The 26071-nt window shown below is 41.3% G+C and overlaps 1 long non-coding RNA gene across 33 annotated transcripts in view; it reads right to left on the reverse strand.

Annotated features, from left to right (window-relative positions):
- LOC104145984 (uncharacterized) overlaps nucleotides 1-26071 on the reverse strand; it is a 66564-nt gene that overhangs the window by 32576 nt on the left and 7917 nt on the right. For 22 of the 33 annotated variants that reach the window (XR_011142185.1, XR_011142186.1, XR_011142163.1 and 19 more), the window contains 7 exons: nucleotides 25406-25537; nucleotides 24695-24757; nucleotides 23920-24110; nucleotides 21548-21903; nucleotides 15093-15230; nucleotides 13500-14648; nucleotides 3179-3340 (listed from right to left, as the gene is read on the reverse strand). This is a non-coding gene — a long non-coding RNA (uncharacterized lncRNA). Of the gene's footprint in view, nucleotides 1-3178; nucleotides 3341-13499; nucleotides 14649-15092; nucleotides 15231-21547; nucleotides 21904-23919; nucleotides 24111-24530; nucleotides 24758-25397; nucleotides 25538-26071 lie in introns of all 33 variants that reach the window. The other 11 variants (XR_011142169.1, XR_011142160.1, XR_011142167.1 and 8 more) reach the window with 11 other exon arrangements.

Raw genomic sequence — 26071 nt, forward strand, 5'->3', positions numbered from 1 at the left:
CATTCAGCAAAGGCCAGAGCCATAGATCAGATCTGAATTTACTTTCACACGAAGTGGAGTAGAAGATGGAGGTGTCAGAGTTCGGCTGAACTAAACCATTTCACCCACGTTCATCTTTTTGCAGGCCTGCTCAATATTTCAAACATAATTAACAAAGTTATTTTCAATGCAGAGACTACTAATGAAGTCAAAAGAGCTATTTTTTATTTTCCTGCCTGGACTAAACAGCTGGATTTCCCACCCTCCTCTGAAACAGTCTTCAAGTAGTTTACAGTTCGGATAGCCCCTTGGTTTTATTGCAGGTCAAGCAACACAGTAATTTGGCCGACCTGCTGCTGCCCGGTCTCGGGCTCTTGCGCATCTCCAATTCCCAAACCTGCGAGAGAGCCCTTCCTGCCTTGCATCCTGCCTGAAATCAGTCGGCTCCTGCGCTTGTGTGAGTCAGCAGTGGTTACACTGCAACTTTATGAAAGACAGTGGTGCTGCAGCTGAGGGTGATTCAGCAAAACCTGCATTAGCGATATCACCCTGGAAGGGGACCACCTGAATCATCAGGTCCAGGCTCTACAACCACAGGCAAACACGTAACGGATGCTTATGCTAAAGGGTTTTTGTAGTAGCCTGAAACATCCTATTATATATACTCACAGACTGCGGATTACAGCACTGTGGAAGGGCAGGGATGGTGCCTAAACACTATGAGTAATTTCACATTTGTCTGTCCTTTCAAATATTCTTCTCTTGATTCTCAGAAACACAGCACTCTGGTTAGAAATCAGTTTATTCTGATGAGTCAGGGCTCATAGTATTATCCTGGCACGATTGAGGCATGAGCAATTAAGCCTTATCCCCCAGTTGTTCTGCCTCTTTAATCACTGCCAGTTCTCCTGTGTTCCTGGCTTATTACCGCTTTGAAGGAGGTGGAGGCAGATGGCCAGTCAGGTATCGCAGTGACATGCCGTACTGATGTCAGTCGAACTGCAGTAGTAAAATCTACTGTCGTCTGAACAAAATAGATGGGAGTTATATAATGAATCCACCATGGGGTTGTGTTGCAGCATCCATTAAAACAAGAGCTAAACAGAACTGGATACCAATATTATAAAGGGAACCGGCAGTTAATTGTGTGATTGACTCAGTGAATGTTTGTTATAAATTACAATAATTAGCAATTTAAAGTAAAAGCAAAGCATTTCTTCCAGAATTTAACTATTTCTTATTTCTTTTTAAAACTGTATGGATGGGGATAGGTATTTATGAGACAGAGTATGAAACCTCACTGAACTGAGACACACAAGAGTGGAGCATGCTGCAGTACCTGTAGTCTGCAATCTGCCTTTGCAGCCTTGCAAGCAAACTGCCCCCTTTCTTTTAATATATTTCCCCCTCTGGTCTACCCTTCCAGACAGCGACTACCAATTAGGCAAAATTTTGTACCGGACAAATCAAGGGGTCAGGATGAGACCAAGAACTTCATTTTGGTTTGTGGCTAGTTTAAGGAATGAAATGTTTGACATATTTTGCTTATCAAGTATTTTATAGCAATGACATGCTGTCCTCTCAGTGCTTTATAAGGCCAACTGGATGATCTTTCCTTATCTCCTAAATATATTTTGTGTAATACCCTGAACAGCATTTGCAGTAGCTAATAAAATAAAGAAGTATTTTTTAATGTATGTTCTAATTTTACAAAATCCTAATTCATTATCTGTTAACTTAGTATAAAGATGTTACATTCTGCAAATAATTTATTTAAGGCTGAAAATATTTTGGAAGCATTTCAGGACTAAAGTGTTGAATCTATAATATAAACAGAACAGACCATTGAATGCCAAACATGGAGAGATGAGGCCCAAATGACTGCTGGACTACGCAGAGCAAGTCACGTATAACAGCCGACATGACAGCTCCTAAATCTGTAGCTTGGTCTTGATCATGAAACAACTTTTTTTCTGAATTCAAAACTGAGCCTGCTTGTCTTCTTTCTGAGGGGAAATTAGGCATTTCAATTATCAGCGGCATAAAATTCACATGGTTAGAGGGAACCGTTAAGACAGCCAATATGAAAGTGTGGGTCAAGCCTTGCTCCTCTTAGTAGTTTATGTTGCAATTTACTTAATTGTACTTTAAAACTGCACTTTATTCAGCACTGCCAAGCACCACTCTCCCTTTGGATTTTCCCTTTCAATACCTTGAAAGTCAGAATTAAAACCTGTTACTATCTCCTCTCAAGATTCCCATTTCTATTAAATGGAAGAATCAGAAAGGGGGATAGAAAGACAAACAGCTGAGAGAAAGAATAAGATTAAATGGATTTTGGTAGCATAAATGTGGCTGCCATACCTCTGCTATTTCCTCCCTCTTTCTGCCTTCAGAGTTGAACTGCTTATGGTGAATATATCATGTGGTCTTTCTCTAAGTATACAGTGTTATTGATTTTTTTTCCAGCACGTTGCCTCAACTGATGATCTAGCCAGCCATAACATTTATAAGATTCTGATAAAACTACAGGTATCACATGTTGCAGGAAGCATCCGTGGTGCATGAACCTAAGCAAAGTCATGATCTCCAGTTCACTGTTAGCCCTTCACTGTGACCGCACAGAACTGCCAATAACTCAGATGACAAATTTGCCAGGCTGAGTGCACAGTGCAGCAGCTCTTGCAGCCACTGGCATCTAGGGACACCATTTTTGCACCAGATTATTGCTAGCTACCTCAACCGTGGTGGAGGAGATCCAGTTTGATTCCCTCTTATGCCTGAGAAGATCAAAAATAATTTATTCTAGGAGAACACTAATGCTCTGCCATGTTTTGAGAGGAAGCACTTGGAAAACTTTTTGTGCACTGTGGACATAAACCTCCACTGCATATAATCCAAATATGGGTATATCTTACTGGCCTAATGTTTAGAGCACTCTCCTGGCTTGTCTTGTCTTAAGAACATCTACCCATTTCTGCATTAAATAGCCATTGGATAAAAGGCACGAGCAATTCCTGCAGCAGTCCAGGGAGGTAATGCATCCCTCCGCCTACCTGGGACAGGACTGAGTTGGACGTAGGCGCTCAGCTGCAGGGCTTTCTCACAGTTGTACTCGCGGGGCACGCACAAGCCCATAACTTTAGGCAACTGGGAAACATCAGCAACAGGAACTGAAGCTGCTATGCACTGTACATACCTGCAAACTTGAGCAGCAGCTAGATGGAGTTTGAAGCAGAAGGATTTAGGTGCCAAAATTCCTTTCTGGATCTGGTCCTCGGTGATCAGATTTTTAAGTGCAATGAAGCTCCCACTGGATTTCTACAAGGGATCTGTCATGTGGCCTCTGGTCCTCCCTTCACTTTCCAAAGAAAGGTGGAGTCATAATAAGATTACCATATGCCCACGATAATACTTGAAGTAGCAGCTAAAGAGACAAGGAGGATTCCTGGGTAACTTGTATGTGCTCAGAAGAAATTGGTTTTCTTCGACAAAATGGCAGAATCTCTCCCTGAAATGTATACAGTGTTTGCAAGTTCCAGAAAAAGCACAGCTAATTTCTTTACACTGTTTTACAGAGTTCTTAAACAGTTCTTGAATGTGAAAATTTATGTTCTCTTTCCAGATATGAATAGTTTTATTGGGCATATAACACTAGCTAGAAATAAAACTACACTGGAACATTTGTTTGAATTCTGTTTATAAATACCTTGTTAGAAACGTAGTCAAGGTGCCACAAAAATATTTTCTCTAATGAGAAATAAAGCTATTCATGTGTTATTCTGATTTTGGTAGTGCTGATGTAGCAATGTGTGTATTCATGAATTCACTTTACCGGACATTACCATAAGGACTCAGCTGTCATGTTTCCACGGAGATCCTTCAATAGCCCTACAGTTCATTATTAAAGAGTGCTTCAGCATCATTTTCAATGAACAGTATTTTCTTTTTAATTTAAAAATGGGGTATCACTTGAAAGGGATGTACCCTTATCCAAGTTGTGGGTTAATCAGGGCCTGTCTTCACCTGATGCATCTATTACAGTGCTCCTAACAGAAAGTGTTTTATGATCACCCCAAATACAGGTTGGCCTACTTTTATTTAAAGCTCTTCTCTTTAGAGAGCTGATAACAAAGGTTAACAAACTCAGTATGTTTTTTTAGCTTAATTTACATATATTTTATATTATCAAGCTTTTGCTTTATCTGGATTATCCTGCCTCACCCTTACCTTGGATAATTGAGCAGTGAGTGTGAAAAAAAATCAGGTAATGAAGAAAAAAGATATCTCAGGCTATGGACTGTACTCCAGCCAGCTTCCCAGGGAGGCTGAAGGGAGATACATGCAGACTAAGTCATCTTTGTTGCTCCTGGATCTGGCCTCAGCGTAAAGCTCAGGGAGCCGCAGAGCTCCTCTCATTAATGGCAGGATTGAGCAGCCAAGTGGGCTGTTCAGAAGGTACTGAACAGTTTGTGCACAGAGGACTTTGCCATATTTCTGACCATCCAGCTTGTCTGCCAGACCTTTCCTGAGGTACAGCCTGATAGCTGGGGCTGCATGGGAAAGTGCAAAGGGCAGGGCTATAGGCACCATGGCTATATTGGGCTGCCCAGAAAATTCACAAGCGGAGGAACGTCCACCTCTTCCCAAAATATAGCTGGTCAGCTTGTGGGTTTAAAAGCACAGAGCTGAAGAGCATGAGAAAGAACCACAATTCTCACTTATGCAGGCTCAGAGCACAGATATGTTTCTAGCATTAAACTTTCTGAAAACAGAAGTGCATGAGGCCTTGCAGTCTGCCATTTACCCTGAGTGCTAGGGATCTAGGAGTGATATCTAATCTCTCAGCACCGCTTAAAAAAAAAAAAAAAAAAAGCAATTCTCAGAGCTCAGATGGAAGATGGAAAGGCATTTCTCGCTATCCCCAGGCCACCAGCTGTATTAAAAACACCCTGTCCTCTACTTGATTTCCACAATAAGAAAGTTCCTTTTATCCATGTCAGAGCTCAACCCCAAGCTTGCATTTCTACTGTTAAAAGGTACTCTTTTATGCTCCATACACCTTGATTTTAACCTGCAAACCACAGATAGGAGCCTCTGCAGGATCCTCTTAAAAAAAAGAAAGGCTAATGCTATGCACAGAGCACCAAGTTATCCACATTCCCTGGGACAATGTTGCTCCAAAGACCAGTAACAGAGGACAGAGCCAGCACTAATTGCGCTAGACTGCAGCCTTTCTCCACAGTGGCAAATAGTTGCACCTAAGCCACCCTACATACTCATCTCGCCAACACGAGTTAGGATTGCAAAAACTGACACGTCAGTTAAGAGGACTTGATCTGGGAATAGGTTATCAGTAAAGGCCAAAGCCCAAAAGCTTGCCAAAACTTTGTTATAAGAGATGGCAACACATATAAGGTGTTAGCCAGTTTCCTTGGACAGCATAATTCATTTTGAAATCCATTGAGCCCTGGTTCTCTCTTATGCGCTCATCCCCTTCTGAAAAATTTCCCTATGTATTCGTACACTCAGTACACACAAATCCCTCTCCCCTCCTCTGAACCCCAATACTATGACCATAATTATTCACAGCTTCCACTGGATCCCACCAGTTGGTCTTGCTTAGTGGGCACAGAGGCAGCGGATGGCTCCACTCACTGTTTTCTCCCTCTTGCCAGGTAAGTCAAACCAAACTTGCCACCTCCTGTTGGCATGACAGTCTGTGCACAGAGGGCCATGATCCGTGACCACAGATTCTGCAGGGAGGATCTCTATATCCTTAATTCCTTCACAGCCTTCAGCTCTCTACATTTTTTCAGACCTGACTGATACGGGGCAGAAGTTACTGGGAGAGTGTGTTTGTAGACGGCTGGGATGATGGTTGCCAGGGTCACCCAGCATAACCATACAGTCTCATTTCCTTGGGAAACCAGACGCACTTTTTTGTTTTTAATAAGGGATTGAATTGACGTAAGGACCAAATGCTACTCCATAATAAACATTCTCTCTAGAGAAAATCAAGAAAAGGCCAGTGAGACAGCAACGCTCAGTGTAATTCTTTCTGTATTACTCTGTTCTAGCCCCATCATTTCCTGAGAAACATCTCTCTGGGTAGTTCTCTGAAGAATTCACTGTTCCATCCACTGACTTGAATTTATCCCATATAAAGCAGATATATTTAGAAAAAAGTTACAGTCAAAATCACATGATGCCATCATTGATTTATGCACAGACTGATAACAAATAAGCAACAAAGTTAAAAAGTAATGAGAAGTCTAGCAGATGGGCAAAGCACCAAAATAAACATTCAGATAAAAAAACAGATTCAGCAAATCACCAAACCCAACCTGTTCTTGGGGAACTGGGGTTTTATTTGGGTTAACTAAGTAAATTTGCTAAGACTCTTGTTAAACTATTATAATACTAATGTCCAGAACATGACCAAGGACAAATCAGCATAAGTATAATGAAGAAAGGACAGTCAATATCAGACAGAAAATGCAGATGTTGTTGTAACTCAATCACAGACACTTTGCCCCATCACATAAATTAGAAAATTGTTCTGAACAAGCTGCCCTTTCCCACAGTCTGTGTCACTAAAACTAGATACAGTAATTACATTTGTGTACCCAGAGCCCTCAGCAGCTATTTTTTATATTGTGCCTAGATGTTTTATATGAAATCGCTTTCAGTTCAGGAAACTAGGCTGGAACTCGGAAAAAAGTGCAGTAAAGGCAAGTGTGTCAAATGCTCTGCCATCTTAATATGACATGGTAGCCTGGCAAAGTAACTTCTCATTAGCGATGTTTTTGGTCAACTTGGTTCCTGTTTTCCACTGCAAAATAGGAAATGTCAGATAAATAATACTTTTGTTTTGGGGAATCTGGCCTCGTTATAACTGAGAAACCTAGCGGCAGTATCGCTTGTGGCTTGGGTGTGGATTCAGAAACTCAGCCGCTCCCTCACTTCCGTAGCGCGGCTTTGAACTTGCTCACAGACAAAGAAAGTGGGAAAACTGCTCTTTTGGTCAGCAAAGGACAGCCACAGGCTCGGCCATGTGATAATCAAAAATGATGTTAAGCGACTAACACTTCTGTATAATCCATTGCAAACTGCAAATGAAACAGAAGGACTTTTCATGGCATGGTTTTCTTGTACATACAGCCTGTGTACAGAACTAACATTTAATTATACATTTTTGGATTAAGAACATTGGAAAAATCGCCTCCAACTGTAATTAGAATCCATCAATGGCAGACATATTTCCAGAGATAGTCATCTGTTACGAGCAGAAAATGAGACTTACTTGGCCTGAGTCCAAGATCAAATTTTTAAAATAGTTCTAGAGAAATCATTTCTGGTACTGTGGTTTCACAATAGCCCTAAGTTAATCCAAATGCAAGATGCCAACAAAAAAGTTGCCCTGCCCTCCTCCTTTGCCCACTCACATATTTACTCCTTTTTCCTAGGCCCTCTTGTGCCTATGTGACCAGATGGTGAGCCAGAGCAGGATACTGATTTAGCTGCAAAATATATATATATTATTTGTTGCGTTAATTTTCAGCAGCATCATTTACTCGACCTGTTTTACTATGTGCCTATAGGAACGTGACTGCCAAAATAGGAGTGAGGACAAGAACAAGCTGCTGGAGGTTGGGTGACACCTCAGTTTCAGAAGGAACCTCCTCCTAGTTCAGATGAGGAATATCACAGACCAACCCTCTTTGTTACTTTCAAACCATGCATGAGTAAAACACTTTATATCACTGTTAATAAATAATTTGGTCTATATTGCAGCAGCACCTCATGAGGATAGGAGCCTAACGCGCAAAACACGAAACAGTGCAGGGTCCTGGCCCAAAGCCCTGACCCTGAAGCTGGGCGCCTGCTCACGCAGAGTCCCTCCGCCGAGCGGGCGACGGGCTGGAAGGGCCTGTCTACAGCCAAAGCTGCTTCCAGCCTTAGAGTCAGGGTCTTAGCAATTTCCCAGCATTTGAACTCAGGATGAAGAGACATTTCTGGAAGAATTTTGCAGGCAACTCTTGTGAGTAGCTTCAATTAGAAACAAAAACCAAATGCTGTATGAATGGGGAAACTTCGTACACAGGCGACTGTATAGAGGTTTCCTCAAATATGTTTGTTGGATATGGATGTCTCCGAATATCAAAACAGTATTTTCTAAATTAAGGGGGATTTATATAAACGGAGCGTAGCTTCTAACATGCTGTTTATGGTCTGTCTGGTATAGATATTTATGACCATTCTAAATTTAGTGATTTTTCTAAAGTGCCCATTCATTTAATATAGCCCATGACAGTTTCTGCAGTAAATCATTAAGATTTTAAGTGAGGCAGAATCAGGACTTGGAAAAGGGGATGTCACCTGCAGTTCTGCCGGTCCCTGCAGGGTCCCGGCATCAGTATTAAAGGAGAAAAGAAATCAGATACTCCATTTCCCTTGGAATTAAAAGTTTCCATGTAATATGCCCACTGAATGTCCTCCAATGTGACACCCTCTGAGACAAGCACTTTTCTTCCAGCTTCATATACTATACTTTGCTTCTAAGATCTTTTTCGTGACTATCTAATGCAAAAGGAATGGCAGCAGACCTCTAATGAGGAAAAGGGGGACAAAGGTTTTCTCCGAAGAGTTTTGCTCTCCCTTTGCTTTTTGGCATTCTGGATCTTTCTGAGCTGTGTGGTAGGAGTCTACACTGGGTAGAGAACTGCAAACTGCTGGAAATGACTGGCTGTACTTAATGATGGCTCAAGTCAGAGCATTTAAAAGTACTGTAATTTGTTTTTCTTTCTAGTCTAGTTTCAACTGTCTTGGTAAAAACACACTTCAAATACTCTGACACTTGTATTTTTTTTGATTTTTGTCTATTTTCCAAGACGTTCACCGCGTGGCACCAGCTTACACGCCCTTATGTACACAGGTAAATGTATGTATAAATATCTATCAAAACAGAGAAATATGGATTTTTTTTGCCATATGTATGTGAGGATTGCAGGCTGTACATTTCTGTGTGGTACAACTAGGTTGAAATGTCTCCTGTCTGTTCTGCTGGATAGTCTCGTAAATACACCTGTCTGCAGGCACCACATACAGGTTTCACTATCTGAAAAACAGACCGTCTTTCTTTATTCACACTTTGCTAACTGTACATTCATTAAGCACTGCTTAATTATTTGAAAATATATTTAACTCTTGTCAAGTTGTTGTGGGTAAGATGCTTCTAGGTAACATAAGCGTTGCTGTTTTACTGCTAAAAACTTGACACCCATACTTCACATTTGCTTACAAGCAGCTGTTACTATTGCCTGTGCAGTACAGGATTAGAGTTTCAGTTAGCTGCAACAGAGAACAGATCTTACACTAATATTCAGCCATGTCCTGAATGTCGGTTCCTGCATAAATAATGCAGGACTGCTAAAATTAATCTTGCAAAATTTTTCTCGTCTCAGCCTGGTGGATTTTTCTTTTTTTCAAATATAAATTACTATTGACATTTTCATTCTTTGCCTGATCACATTAATAATGAAGAAGTAGCTGTAGATGGTAATTTTGCTCGAAATTTTACTGGTGATGAGTGCAACTATTTTTCATAAATCTGTTTCTTAGTACATTTCTCATTATTTCCAAAGAAAACTTTTCCCAGGAGGTTTGGAAAACTTTTAGCACACTGTCAAATGCTTACCAAACTATCACTTAACAAAATGACTATGAAATTAGTTGTTAGGCTTGCTGCAGTGATGAAAAAAGTTGATCTCTAATTACAATTCAAACACTGTGAATCAAATTATTTGACTCTAAATAAAACAGTTCATAGTAGGCAAGCTTCCCACTCTGATATCATTTACTGACCATCTCTCTGAAAGCCAAATGAACTGCATATACTTCAGGTTTTTGAGATTCATTTTGTGGCACTTTCTGCAGACAGCAATTATTAGCTCATACCGAGAAAGTTGCTGAGCTTACAAGATATCAGCTATAAAATGAGTTCCTGCTTACATCATCTTGTATCCTCTTTGCAGTTACTAAATCTAGTCCAATATATATATATTTTTTAAATCCACGTGGGCTGCTGCAATACTGTGCTAGACTGAATCTGGCTAGGAAGAACATTGCATTCTGCTCCTTTCCCCCTCTGGCAGACACTCAGCGTGCATAGATAATTCAGTCCACCCTTTCTTAACTTGCTGTTTTTTGCTCTGCCTTTTTCCATCCTTTTGTTCCTTTTTAAGCTATCTTTCCTTTCAATAACACCTGTACAATTGTCAAGTGTTTCCGATTATATTAATTTCATCTTCATCTCTTTTCCCTCTGGCTTCTTGCGGTTCTTCTTTTCTTGTGAGCTGCATTTCCTGTTCCCTCTCTTGTTTATTAGCAAGCCCAGTCAAGACTTGCTTTTGCCGCTGTGCACTATGTTTTGCTACTGCACAGCTCTCTCTGCAAGGCTACTTGTTACTGTGAGGATATTAGGCAGCCCCGTGGAGAGCCTTGTATTGTGCTATGGGAAAAGCTGAACTCTGACCAAACAAATACAACTCCATTTTGCTTCCTTTCAAACATCAATTTCTTTTGCAGCAGCCAGCAGCGGAACGAAATGAATCGAGTCGCAAGGTCATCAGAAGATACGGACATTTCTGGATTTTTATGCAAGGACTGGTTCACATTCTGTTCTTTAAAGGGAACAAATATCAGTGAACAGCTTTATGAACAGCAGCAAAAAAAGGTGCAAGTACAGAGAAAGCCAATGTTAAGAATTAGCTTCTACTGGTTTGTCTATAGGAGTATTGACTGTTGCACAGCATCTAGAGAAATGGCTAGAACCAGCAGTAAAATTGAAATCTCCCTTCTGGGAGATCACCAAAAAATAGAAAAAAGCTAGCAGAAAAAGCTAGCAGCTTGTCAGGGAGATGTTAAGAAAGATGCGGAAATTGTTCAAACCTGAACAAAACTCTTCTGTGTTTTGGAGATTAATTCTTGTTTTTTTAGAAGCAGCTCTTGTTCCTGGTTATGTTCAGTAACTACCATTGAAGTGATTCCAGATGCTGTGCGTTTTTCCTTTGCTCTTCTGTCATTTTATCCCTGCTACTGAATGTCACCAGAACCTAGGAGAACTATATACCAGTGCTTCTGCAAGCTTTGGGAAAAGAAATGGGGAAAATAAGATGCAGAATATTAAGTATCTCCTAAGAGCAGCTAGGACTTCTGTTCATGATTATGAGCAGACCACAAGTTTGTGGCTGCTGTTTCAGCCCTGAACCACAAGAACTCTCTCTGAAACATCCTTCCCTGCTATCGCACTACTTTTTCACTGAGTCATCATCCTTCCAATGTTAGCATGTAAAGCAATAATTTTTGTTACTACTTGCATGCCTGAGTAAAAGCGAGCAGCGAGAGCTGCCCCATAAGTCATGGGAACCAGCCCTGCAGTCTAAAGAGCAGTTCTCCTGTAAGCTGAGTTTCTAGTTGAAGTACATTACCTCTGACAATAAGGACTTCCCTGAGAGTGGACTAAATGAGCGGCCAAACACTTTGTACTTGGCCTTTGTAGTGACTTCCAAGAAAGCTTCAGTTCCCTAATTTGCTCTAGGTAGTTATCACTGCAAAAACAAGTCACATACTGCTCCTTTCAGGAGAAGACAAAGAGCTGCTCCTTTCCTTCTCCTCAGATTCTGCTGCAGAATGAAAATAAAGACAAGATATTGGCTACAGAGCTTCAAAATCAAATAACCAGCCAAAATCCCAATGAATGGGCTCCGAAACTAACAATGGATTTTCCATGACTTGAAGGAAACACTGGGGAAGCTAAGCCACTTGGAGAAATGAGATCAGAGGCTCACTGAAGCTTGGAGAACGGCTGGAAATGACATCAATCTAGTATTTGTGTGTGTGGTTTGGACTTTCCCATCTGCAAAATCTGCCTTTCAGATATGTCTGAATCAAAATATTGGGCGTTTTTGGGACCAAATATACTTTCTGTTGTTACTGTAAGTGGCCTAAAATATCATACGCAACTAATGCAATTTTTTTAGATAAGATTTACGAGTTTTGCTCAGCCTTGAATTCCTGTGGACTCTCTACCCGCTTGAGAATAGTTTGCTCCTATGCACTTGCTCTCAAGCTACATGATCTGTTTCCCGCGTAACCATGGTGGCCTTTATAAGCATATCTATGCCCTGCAGCAATATAGGAACAGACAAATGAGAGAGGAAGCACTGCAGTCTATTACTGCCCCCTGCAAAAGAAAGAATGTGACCATATGGAAGGCATCTACTTATATCCTGTGTCAGAAAGATAACTCTTGTCCTCTTCATAGAAGTAAAAATAAATAAGGTTCAGGCTAAGTTCAACACTCTAAGGTTGCAGATTAGCAGCTCATAGTTTGGTGAGAGACATCCAGTTTTCCTGAGATACAAGTCCCTTCTAAGGTTCAAACTAACAGGCAAGCACAGTTAGATAAAAGTGCACTGTGTAGATGAAGGACGTGCTCACAGGTGAGTGAGTGACTCATACTTTTGGGTTGGGCTTTTAGTTCAGGCTTTTATGAACCACCACCACAGAATCTTTTTGCAGAATTGCCCTTAGCCCATGGTTTCCATTCAAGATCTATAGATCTATGGAACTTGAATAAGTCTATAGAATAGATTGTTTCTATGTTCATGCACTACATTATGAATTTTAAGGTGCAACTGTAGGTAAATTGTCAATTACAAGCCTCATCTCTTTTGAATAGGAAAGCCATATAAATAAGTAGAAACTGTTCCTTGGTCAGATCTTGCAAGTAGAATCTACTCTCATCTCAGCGTTAGAGAGAGAAATAACAAATGAGAGCAGTAAAGCAACTGCAAATTTCTATGAACTTCCAAATCACTGGCCAAATAAGGTCATTCAAACCATGTCCCTTCTCTCTCTACCTCTCTTCCATTCCCATTATTCTCCCTTGTTACACTGTGTAGGAAGGCTGACTTTAGAGCAAAAGCAATGAGGGAATTATTTTATCTCCTAAAGCGCAACTGCCAAACTTCAGTAATATTTGTAAGCTTATGGAAAATGCGGGCTCCTCCCTTCTGGCTGGAGGGTGATTAGCACAGCACAGAAGCTTACAAAGCTTACAAAGATTTTTTGAATGAAGCTAGTTTAAAATATGAAGGGATGTCCATCTGGCTGGTTCAGACTAAGGTACGTGCATCTGAACAGCACATTTTCTAGTTCACTGTGTCACTGTGACATCAGCCAGTGTAGGTAGCATGTTACACATGAGCAGAGTCCCTGAAGGGGCCTGCTGTGAGCCAAATATTTATTTTCTAGATTGTATAGCGATAGGTTTTTTTTAGGTCTGTGCAGTCTCTTTTTCTCCAGCTATAGCGTGCTGCTGCCATTCAGGTCACAGTGCACAGCTGGCTGCATGTCCTACTTTGAAAAGCAGAATATCTTTCCCATTCCTCTCTGACTTTGGCAGTTTCGAGCAGTGAAGGCACGGTAGCTTGTGAGTCTCTGCTGTAACGTACCTGGTAAGGAGAAGTCTGGGCTCAGCGCTGGCACAGCCCAAGTCATGCAGCAGACCGAGAGCAGGGGGCTGGTGTTTGCAGCCTTCTGTCAGGCAGCCAGACCAAATCCCTTTAGACACAAAGAGGACATTTTCAGAATAACTAACAATCAATCAGTGACAGACCAGGCAAAATGGTACGTTTCAGAAAATTACTGCTCAGGAAGAAAGACTGGAGATATCAGGAGAAAGAGGATTCTCAGCTTTACAGTGCCATATTAAATACACACTTTTTTTTTTGCAAAAATAAAAGAAATAAAATTTTAGCAGCTTAGTATGTTTGACATTTTTTTTCCCCATCAGAAGAATCTTAGGCTTAAGCTGAAGTCTCCCCTGTGTGAAACGGATTTAAAAAAAAAAAAAGTTTGTTCCCTCTATTACATTATTCTTTTCAGAAATAGGAAAGACAGACATTTGTAACATACTTGATTCCACCCTTGCAACCAGATGCACGTGGCTAAAACCCACGCTGAAACAGTATCTGGGACTCCAGGGCAGATGCATCTCCTTCCAGGGACTGAGCCCCAGGGAAACAAAACTCTGCGTTTCTAATTATTTGTTGGAGCAGTCTGGAATAGGCTTTTGAATCTGCAAGATCAGGGCCCAGAAATGGCCAATGAATCTTACTGCTGAAGCCTCCCCCTGAATCCTTTACTGAACTTCCATTAAAGGGAAAAAAAAAAACCAAAAACAATCAAAAAAGGAAAGGAATATAAAGAACGTCTCTCATTGTTATAATTGCAGTAAAAGTCTCAAAACCCCTTCCCCGCTAAACTCCCCATTTCCCACGCAAACGTAACTGATGAGACTGCAGAAACCCTGGAATGAGAGTACCAAAAGGTACAACTGTCTCACTCACATAACCAAGGGTCTAAATACCCAGTGAGGGTAAACTTAATGTCAGTATTATTTTCTAGAACTGGTGTTTTGTTTATGGGATTCACCCACACAGTTTATTTTGTAAAAGAAGTGCAAATAAGCACTGCCATTTCTTTTCTTAAATCCACGCCTGATGTCTGGCAGAGGTCTGCAGCACCTTCATGATGGAGATCACTTTGGCTGCTGAACTGCAGGTTGGCTGCCTAATTCAGTTAAATGTGTAGTTCACAACCTGTGAAAAGGAAAATGTTTTTACTTTTTATAATTCCTACTTATAGGAAGGGGAGAAGGAGGGAAAAGAGAGAGGGAGGAAAAATAGAGCAGGAAGAAAAATGAGTAAAACCATTGGCAACTTTAAAAGGCTACTGATTTTCTAAAATGCTCCAGCGTTAATGCTTAGTTAGCAATGCAGAAGACATTTCTTACAATATATTAATGGTGAAGTAACTGTAATTTTTTACTAAAAAACTGCATTCAAAACCCAGAGGAATGGAATGTTTTTGATCAGCTTTCACCTGTTTACTGATGTGCAAGTGTCTAAAATCACAGGTAACTTGAGTTTAATATATCAGCAAGAAACTTAAGGTCAGTTAAAATTTAACAGTCTTTTTACTTGTGTGATTGCAATCTTTGAAGCAATGTCTAGAATAAAGTAGGAGTTATCTGTGGAACTAACCTGATTTGAGCACAGTTACAGGGTAGCCTTTGAAAGACTGCCAATACAAATGATCCCTTTTGATAAAGTCTGCCTTGAGCATGATGAAATATAGCCCTTGGATCTGATTCACTAAAAGTTTCTGTCCTCTTTGAGCACCTTTTAAATTAAAAAAAAAAAAACAAAGAATTTCAGCCAAAAGTTCACCCTAACGATAAGCCTAGAATGCTGACCTAAGATAGGCATTGCCTAACTGCTTTTTACATTTTACTAAATAAAGATATTTATTCCAATGTGATGTTGATCAATAACTATCTGATGGGCTAAGTTGGAGACCTTGGGATAGGACGGAATAACCAAAAGCAGAATCTGTTCTCTTTTTGTCTGCATTTGCTGCTGAAATCAGTCTTTTGGATCACTACTTTGGCTCTCTTATGATGAATTTAGAACTGTATATAACGGCTGTTTGCAAAAATGGTTAGATTGCTTACTCGAGCTGGCATGCAAAGATAATCGTATTCTCATTCCACCTTTTTCTCCTTCCTTCCTCAATAAAAGAGTACGTTTTTTAATGTACACAGCTTATACTGAAAGTACCACGTACCCCCTAAACAGACAGATACAACTATGCAGTAGAGTGTTTTAGTACATATTGAGCTTTAAATGTATGCTTTAGATAGTATACTGTTGAACTGGAGCCCACATGGATTACGTATACCCTACATACATTTCTTTACAGCTGAGAAGGTGAAGAGAAACACCAGGTAAATCTTATTTGTCCCGCTTTCTCAATTTAGTTCCTGTGACAGTGCACAGCCTTGATAAACACTCATCTGGAATCCCAGGGCAACCATTTCCCTTCATTTGCAGTGGGAGTCCTTAAATTTCCGAAGGCTGTTCCTTCTGCTTCAGGAAAATGAGCAAAATGGCGTAACTTGGCAATTTTACTCCGTCTGCTGAAGTCCTGCATGTTTCCTTCCCGTTCTTGGCCCACCTCGGATAACCCTCATGTTGCTACAGGGCTGTGCTTTGTACTTTGAGAAATACCACCTCAGACTGCCTGTGCAGAAATGCAAGCCCCTGTCAGCTTCTCTTTCATGCCAATATTTTAAGAGGTTACTTGGTGCCATTGTTAACATCAGTCTTCTCCTCATCTACATACTTTGTATATGGCGCAGATTTCTTCTGCTATCTTATTACTGAAGTCTTAGGACTTCCACTCATTTTAATCCAATTATGATTAAATTCAAAAGACAGGCAACAGTGGAAAGCTTTTCTATCTTTTTTTAGAGGCTAGAGTGCAGGGATCACAGGTTCAAATACATGTTCTTTTTACGATAAATAAAGGCTCACTTTATTCCCAGGTTTGAAAGGATTAACCTTCCCCTGTAGCTCAGGTGGCACGTGCAGGGCCCCTACACGTCACCAAAACGTTACGGAAATCTCCGAAGCCCCGCAGTGAGTTTCAGTCTTTGCTCCTTGGTAGGAGACGCCACAAAGCAAACTTCCAGCACACTGAAGAATATCTATTTTCAGTAAAATACTCCATAAGTAGCCAAAGCGTGTCATAAAATACAGCGTGTCAGTTCCATCTGCAGGATTCAGCAGCGTGTGTAAACAGCTGTTGTGATGTGACACTTGCACAAGGAAGGCGGGCGTGTGTGATAACGCCATAAGCCTCCGGGGTGGCCTCTGCACCACCACTGCTGCTGCAGCAGGACACAGAGAGCCCTTTTCCTGCTCTAACAGAAAAACAGCCCTTGCCAGAATTGTGTGCTGCATGTGAATAACACACAAGGGAGTATAACGTGTGAAATCCTTCTACAGGCTTTTTAATTTTAAATCACATTCTGTCACTAGCGTCTTCCAAAAATATACAAGACAACCCTCCGACAGCACAATAAACCATTCTTCTGCTCTTGGTTTTCTGTATTTCAACATGTTTTCCCAGATGCCACTCTTAGTCAAAATAGATGTGCTGTTTCTACATTTAGTGAACAAAAATGTAAATACTCCACAGTTTAGATGAAATTAAAATACATCCTGCACAAGAATTCTTCCCTTTCTCTCCTGCCTTTCTAAGCAAGCATTTCAATTTGCCTCTAACCAAGTATTTAAACTTCTTTGAAAGCAATATTGCCAAAAATGAAATCACAAAGTGGCTCTCAGTCTCTCTTCATACCTACTAACTGTGAAATATGGTAACATCCCGGGACTCATTAACTGCCAGCCAGCCCTATTATCACTTCATTCTCACAAGAACGTATGTAGTTTTTCAGATCTCAGTGAACAGTAAAATAACAAAGATAGATTTTCGTTAGCAGAAAAATACGTTCTTTAGAGCATTCCTAGCAACCGCAGGAAAATTTTTAAGCTGCACAGCCGATACATTAACATTACTGTGGCAACAGCCACAAGGTCAGCTGGCCGCTGCGCCCTGGGGAGGCGGTAGGTGAACGCTCTGCAGACAGAAGGCGCAGGCTCCCCTGCGCACAGGCCAAGCACTGGCCAGCGCTGCGCGCAACCCCGGGCACGCGATGCGATCTGGCAGGTCTCCTCCGCCAGCAGCGCCACTGGAGCCAACTCTGGGTGATTACGCTACACGGTGCATTTTCACCTAAGTTTTGTCAATCCATATTGATATCACAGGAGTGCTCGGAAGCGCTAGACCACACTATAGGCATGCAGCTGTGATACCCACGCCTACGAAAAGAAAGGATTCGCGTCACCACAAAAACGAAACACAAAAGCTGAGAACGTGATTGCGCCACGTGCAGCCTGTAAATGCAGAGCTGAATTTTGAAGGATGCCAGTCCGAACTTCTCTGCTGACTTTGAGTTTGATGAGAGCTTTTGGTTGCCCCGGTTAGGTGAACAGAAGCAGCTGTTTGCCATCCAAGAGCAAACGCCTTCGGCCTTTGCCAGTCCTGAGCAAACTCCTGGGATTCTGCTTGCAGCGTTAGGAATAAGAAAACAGTATTCAGGGCTTGTGTTTCAGTGCCCAAAATCCACACCCTGGATAATTTTTATGGCTACAGATTACATGTACTATGTCCACTAATGCCCTTACGTAGCTCTGACTGGAAATAATTTCCAATGCTGAAAAGAAAACACGTTGGTATGTGTGATGTCACCTAAACCAGCCATTTTGTATACTTGAATGTGAGGTAAAGGGATACTGCTGAAGGACAGGGAAAGCATTGGGGCAAATATTCAGCCATTATAGACACAGAAAATCCAGCCAGAAATGCACATATTATACCTTTGGTTTTGAAATGTCCTTGCTACAGCTGCTTTTTACAAGGCGGACTCTTCCACTGGCTGCTCTTGGCAAATAATTTCTCTGTCCCTGTGAAAACCTGATGCTGTTAGGGATACAGCTTACAGAGACGGGCCAGGAGCTCCAGGCGCTTTGAGCGCAACCAGCCACAGGAGAACCCTTCAAATTACGAAGGGATCATTCTCCTTTCACCCGGACTATCAGCTCGCTGGGCAGGCTGCCCGGCGGCTTCAGCTCCTGCCTTCCCGCCCCTGGCGATTTGTGTCTCACTGCTGCACCCCACGTGGCTGGGCAGAGGCAGCCCAGCTCTCCTGGGCCCGGGCGGCAGCGCAGGCTGGCAAGCCTGATTCTCGACTGCGCCGCTCACCGCTGGCTGTACGCCGCTTCTGGTGCTCAAGGCAACGCGCGTCTCCCCTTCACCCTGGCCAGCCAGCGCCTGCCCTCCGGGTGCAGCGTGGCAGTCGGTGCGCCCTGCCCAGGCAGACAGCGCGGCTGAGGTCCTGCTCCCCTGAGCTCGACTCTTCCCTGGCCCCAGCTTTCCCCCGCGGAAGCAGGTTTTCTTCTCCGAACGTCCCCTGCCTGTCCAGCATGGCCTGCCTTAACTGTCCCGCCCTGCCTAGCCCTGCCTTAACCAGCATTTTTTCTGGTTCTGTTAAATCTCCTTTAGGGAATTTTACTCTTGTGAAAACAAAGAGGAAATGTCAGTTTAGTTAGTAATCCTAGCAGCAGGTGCCAGGGCTGCATGCGGTGGGATGCCAGACGGGGCAGAGCTGACCACACCACACCTTACCAGCTGTTGCTGAAGAGAAAGAAGGGCTGTCGCAGTCAGAAAGGAGCGGCAGACAAAAGGAAACTTGGTAAAAAGGAAACTTTGTAAAAAGGAATAACAGTAATGCTTCTGGTACCCAGACCCCTTGCTTTGACCCAGGAACTGCAAAAGTTGAGGCTGGCTGGATAGCTGCAGTGTTGTTTTGCTGGCTATTGCAGCCTCAGGATATTATCCTATTTGTTCTCTACGAAGCTTCCCCTGAAGAAACAAAATGACCTTCCAGGATAATTCTGGTTTTTAGCAGAAAAACACCATCAGATATAGAGAGATTAGCAGAACTCTTCTACTATTCAAGCTGTGAACTTATCTGTACTACCGTCTAAAGCAAAACAGTGCAAGGCAGTGTCTACTGTAGAAAGACGTGTTTTCAATTCCAAGACTTTTAATTCTTGACTTTGGCTAGTATATCATTTTGCTCACTTCCTGACTAAATAGTTCTGAATTTTAAAGATGACTATGAACTACAAGAATGCCTCCAGGTTTCCAGAGGACTTCAGCTTAGATAATACTATGAAAATAATACCTGAAATAGGAAAATATGTACCTATACCTGAAAAAGGTATAGCAAAATAATAGACAAAGCTTTCTAGAACAGTAAAGATCAATGAACTTTGGTGGTTTAAAACACTCTTTGCAAAAGAAAGCCACTTGTATCCTAATTTTGAAAAGCTCCACAGTCTTTGGAGCTGATAAAAAAGAAAATACAACAAATACCAGGCATACGTGTAGTACGTAATGGTATGTCTTCCTTGTTTTACCCTGGTTTACATTAACTCTAGGTACAGAAACCTGTAAGAGTCTTTTCTTGGGCCCTGGATGAGGGCCACCACCGCTACCATCATGATGGAAAAAGTAACTGAATCTATTACTACAAGCAGCGCATGCTGGAGACAAATACTAGCACTGCTTACGTTGTATTAACATTTCCCAAGACTTTCTTGTCTGGGTTTGTTGCCTCTTCTGCATGACTGTACTTCCCCTTCGCACTGTTGCATTCACCAAAGAGAAAGTTATCACTGAACTTCTGACAGTCCTAATCTTGGAGTAAAAAAGTAATGTTCAGAGGTACATATCTTTGCAGTGAGTAGGAACCAAGGGTCATCAGGAGTCATTGTATATGGTTAAATAGTCACAAGTCATTTTGCACATTTATTAGTTGAGGTTGAAGCAAGAGAAGTCAGTGATGCACAGATGCATGCAGAGCAGGCTCCAGAATTGTTCTGCTAATGCAGTGCTACTAGACCGTGTACTGGAGAATCCTGCCCATATTCCTCTGGGAAATATGACCACCCTTCTGCTGAAATACGGTGAAGATTTGGACAAAAATTTATTCCAAGTCTAAACAAGGTTTGCTGTTTATTTAAGAAGACATTTTTAGAAGCTGAATATGCATCAATCTTAGGGGAGACTGATCAAGAACAATGTATTTCTCAGAACAAAAAGGGGGTTGCTCCAGATATTATTTTAGCATCATTCTTTACTGATGCTATCAGATTTCAACAGCTGACTAAAAGTCATGGGTTTAGCATCCTTTAAGCATAAGAGAATAAGTGGCATGCTATTTTAATAAATCACAAAGAACGCCCAGAAACACAACACTTGTTTCTTAAACTAAGAACACATAATTGAGAGTCGGTGGAGCTGGATCCAGAGAAATACGAAACAACCATATAAAGGCAAAGAAACTCTACAGTAATCACTGACTAGGGTAAATCTGAATTTGTAAAAAGCATGTTAACTGAGCCAACAGAAGCTGGCAGTTATGTGTGCACAGCTAGTTTTAAAGGAAGGCCAAAGAAAAACCAGCATCTGTTTATTCTGGCATCAAGACACTGCTGCCCCAGCTGAAAGCTCAGCTATATTTGTCGTAGGCCCAGAATTATCTTCACTCTGCTCAGTATATTATCGTTCCTCTCAGACACATATACATTCTTAAAATGAATAATATTTTGCAGCTAGAGATAATGTTTTTAAGGAAGATTAATTCCAGTGAGGTTACTTAATTACTCAGCAAGCAACAAAGCTCCTTCTGTCTGTCACGGTTTGCAGCTCTCTACTATCCGATCACCTTACGTATGCAAAGCTTTTACTAAAATCCTCCATTGCTCCCACTTTTTTGTATGGGGAAACTAACCCTAGAGAGATTATCTGATTTACTGTAGGGTCAATAATTCCCAGCCTTGTTGCAGCCAGGCCTCACTTGAGAAAACTAGCAACATGCCATAATTCACAGCTAAAGGCTATTTAGTTTCAAAACACAGCAGTAACGAAGCATACTGATGTTTTAAAAAGTAACATCACGCACAAAGTATGTAGCTCAGGGAACAAGTTGACCATACCAAAACCAAAAGCAAAATATCACGCTTACCTTACTAGGGACACGGCTGTGACTGCCTCCATTTACACAGCCGCCAAGAGCAGGAGAAACCTGGAGGAGATACTGGGAGATGCAGTAAGACAGGTTTTGAGCTGAGAAGGGTATCGCTGGGGCTTTAGGAATACATAAACGTGCAGGAACGGCTCCTTGCTGGAGAGGAGAGGCCCGCGGCAGCTGCCTGCACACCTGCTTGCAAACCGCTGGCTGTTCTAGGCCACACGAAGGGCCTGCTATGGAGCCAGAAACTGAGTCCAGATCTCCTGAGCTTCAGGCCAGCGCTTTCATCACAGAAGTCTTTTCTTTCTCATCCAATTGCTAGCATTTAACCCTCCAAAGTATATGCATGTCTACAAATGGGAAAAAAAAAAAACAAGAAAAATTGAAAGAAATTTTAAAATTGTGATTATTTCTTTATGGAAAAATCTCACAGAATACAAAAAGCAGCCAGAATTTCAGAGACATTAGAGCCCTGTGGAAATTACAATAAAAAGCCTATAGAATTTTATGAAGAAGTATTATTTAGTCTTTTCATCCAGACTTATATTCCTGCTGGAGAACTCCGCAGTGAGGCAAAAATTCCAGTTATAAAGGACTGAATTATCATTTGGCCCTTACATAATGATTGCCAGAGAAGTGATTTCCTTCTGAAAATCAAGAATTTCATACTGGAATGAGAGAAAGCCCACTTTTACCAATATGCATCATTATTGTTAACTGAACAGTTCTATGAAACATGTTTTTTGCTGCCTTACAAATGTACTTTAGCAAAGTACTGCAAGACAGCAAAGATTATTGCCTCTCTATCTTTAGATATTCACTGATTAAAAACTTTCTAAACCATTTTTGCACTACTGCATCTATTATTCTCCACTCTCTATTGCACAATAGATGTGTCACAGACAACAACATAAATGCAGTACTTCCCACAAACATATTTTTTGCTCATATTGTGAAATGACTTAAATTCAGAGCTAGGTTTGAATCTTTGTTCATATAAATGCCAGATGCATTGGAGCTACTAAATACATTAGGAACATATTATCCACCCCAAAATACCAACCAATTCAATAGCCTAGTAGGTGAGATGCTTTACCAGGATTGGTTAACGTAACCCTACACAGTGTGTGGTTGGTGGGAGGAAAGACTTATTTGGGGCATCTCAGGATTTATTCCAGCGCTGCACAAGAGGCTCCTCTCCCAGAGGAGACGGACAGGCAAAGGGTACCAGAGCCCAAGCCTGCAGTGTGGTGCCATTTTGCAAATCATGTTTTTCAGATAACATACATGTATCAGTTCTGAATTTAATCTCTCCATTAACTACTTCTTCCCTAGATCACACACTCTGCCAGGAAGATGTGCTTTCATTACCTTCCTATTTGATTTTCATCATACCAATCTTGAGACAAGCTTCAAAAAGCAGAACAGCGGTGGGATTCCCCACCTGACTTTTGCAGAAAGCTTGCGAAACTTAGAAAAGGGCTTGGGAAAGGCAAATTTAGCATCAGGTAGTACAGTAATTAGCAAATCTGCTAAAGAAACCTCTGACGACTAGCCTTAGGAACACAGGCCTTGCTGTTGAAAGCCTTGCAGGTCGTTATTGCTGTGTGTAAGGTTTTAGCATTAGAATGAAAAGGTGCCTTTAGCCACAGGTAGCTCAAATAGCTGACACCTTGCTCTTCAGCTGCAGACTGGCAAAAAAGGGACAAACAGGCACTTAGGACATGCTGGTGCTGACACGGCCGCTCAGCTATTTCCATTGGTTCTTTTTCCCTAGTGCCTGATAGATGAGTTGGCTTTCTGCTGAATCCTCTGATCGCTTGTGGTCTTACTGAATTGGTAACAATACGTAGAAAAAAAAGTATATTTTGTTTCATTTGCTATTTTCTTCTGCTTTTGTGTATACTTGGTCAGGAAGTCCAGTTGCCGCAAGAAGAAAAAGTGCATGAACTCTAATAATCGGTCTCAGGCAAATATGCCTTGCACATGGGAGGCTCAGGAACAGTTACTCTCAGATCTAAGGCCTAATGCAAATCTAAATTTGCACAGTAAGCAGTTTTAAGTAAAAAGAACCTCAAACCTGATTTGTTGCACTTCATCCTCAGTCACTTTGTAATCTGTTGTGCTAGCCTTTAAGAGAAGCCTGTACAACGTGCCATTACCGTGTGAACGCTGCCTCTGAAAAGATGCTTCAAGAAAAACCTAAAATAGCATTTTCCTTTGCCAGAAGTGTGTTCTATAACACGGAGCATCTGATCTGTACCTTGACAGCGCACACTGACATCCTGCTCTCAGATCCTCCTTACTCAGAGGACATCCTTGGCACAAGAGGTCGTTCTTTCAGTTGCAAATCAGATCCAACTCACAAAAATGGACTTTGGCACCATCCTGGAGCAATGGTGGTGGGTCAGCGCGGTCCCCACTTGTGCAGCTCATCCCTAGAAGACTCTGAGGAATGCAGCAGGACTGCCAAAGGATCGACGCGTCCAGCAGTCACCGACGGCGCAGCTGCCTACCAGGAGAGAGAGCTCCTGCTGACGGACTGGGCCACCTGCACCTGTCAGGCAAGATAGGAGAGGCAGAGCCCATAAATCCATTTTTATATGGATGTCAAAGATATAAATGTACTCTGTAGTGATCTACCGGGACATTTTTACAAGAAGTCTGATGTCCGTAATGCACAAATCACAGCATTAAGTGGAAATTCTACTGTGTTTCAGGAAGGCATTAATTATATCTAAAATTTGAGGTAATTAGGTGGTGATTTACTCTTAGATAATGGAAGATAAAGTGTTTAATGGTGATTTAAGAATTTATAATGGAAGACTAGGCATGTTTCTGTAGACGAAATCCTTTCAGGAGATTTTAATCACAATTTTTTTTTCTGTGTTAACTGTCAACACTCCTCTGAGAAATCAGTCCTTTGCATTAGAATGAGGAATTTAAATGGAGATAAAAGCTTGGGAGAGTTTCTTGCCTAGTGTGAACTGGCACATTTAGGCTATTTTAGGATGGCTCCATTTGTTTAAATAGCTGGCTTCCTTCGTAGTGCTGTGAATCTCAGTTTTTGGTGCTGACAACGTATGTGACCTGAGCAAGCTTCCCAAATGAATTCCACGTCAGCCTGTGAAAAGCATTTACCGGCTTGAATAGAGTCAAAATTCTTCAATGTGCTTAGAAGACAACTGGCAAACACCCAATCTCCTACAAAAAAAGGATAAAAAAGTGACAGACAAAGTGGTTAGTGGGCAACAAACTAATTCTGAAAAAATAAAAAATACCTAGGCTGCAAAAGTCCTACATGTATTGTAAGTATTTACAAAATATGATTCTGATGAGGTTAAAGGTGATTCATCATACGTGCCCACGCTGAGATACCAGCAGAGACATATTCGCAGAAACGGCGAAGCTTACACATTCTGGATACTGATTTATTTTATTTCAGCTTAAGCGTTCAGAACTTGAAACTTTCAGAGGTACTCAACGGTTTTGGAAGACAGTACGCTTATGGAAGTTACTGTCTACAGATTAGTGGCTGGAGCTTGTACGTTTTGCAGTAGCAGCATCCTCAGAATGAGTACGCTGAAGACGACGACAATTGTTAGAAACGGTCAAGTTCACCTCAGGTACAACATCATCTGGAGCTAGCAGACTTGTATCAGAAAGTAATTAGACATGACTGAGCCCAAACTTAGCACTGTAGAGGTTAATTTATGGTACTAGTAATTCTTAATGAATAGGACATATGTAGAAAAGTTTAAATAAATATACATTATATAAATACCCATGGCAAATGAGCACACAACTACTGATGCTGGTTTTTGTTTCTGTTTTGATTATTTACCTCCTTACCATATTCAGAACCACAGTGATGCTGAAGCAGCCTGTAGTATCCCTCCCCTTCGGCCTGAAGGTTGCACAGGCAACACGACCAACATGCTTTTCATCTTGCCAAAGTTCAGCTTGTTAAAGAACGAGAGGTCACTTGAAAACAAGCATAACATTCAGTGTGGTATCCAGTTTGATCGAAGGAGAAACATTAGAGCATCAAAGGCATCTTTTTATTGTGGGGTTTACAATTCTGTACGCAAAGTTGTGATTTCCATAAATAAGGAAAGAATGAATTAACAAGTTGTTGAATTTGGGAATATATTTTTGCAAGAGAGCGAGCCTAGGAACAGCTGTGTTAAAATCTCTGCCAATCAGGTTGTCAAACTAAAACTTCTTCAAGCAAAACTTGTTTTATATTGACAGCATTTTTACAAGTAGGCAACTATGGGACTCACCTAAAGCCTGCTGAAATCAGTGGGAGATTTTCATTGACTTGAATAAGGACTTTAAAATGATATACTTCATAATGTGAGGGGCATTGTGTTCTCAGCATCTTTATCTTTGCAAAGCTTGAAGCTTTGTAATCAAAATGGACTATTCTCAGTTTAGAACATTTATATTAAAAATACAAAGTTTTTTGGAGACTCTGAATGCATTTTTTTAAAACATAATATTCTTGAAAACTGC

This window comes from Struthio camelus, chromosome 7 (genome assembly GCF_040807025.1).
Source record: "Struthio camelus isolate bStrCam1 chromosome 7, bStrCam1.hap1, whole genome shotgun sequence".
NCBI lineage: Eukaryota > Metazoa > Chordata > Aves > Struthioniformes > Struthionidae > Struthio > Struthio camelus.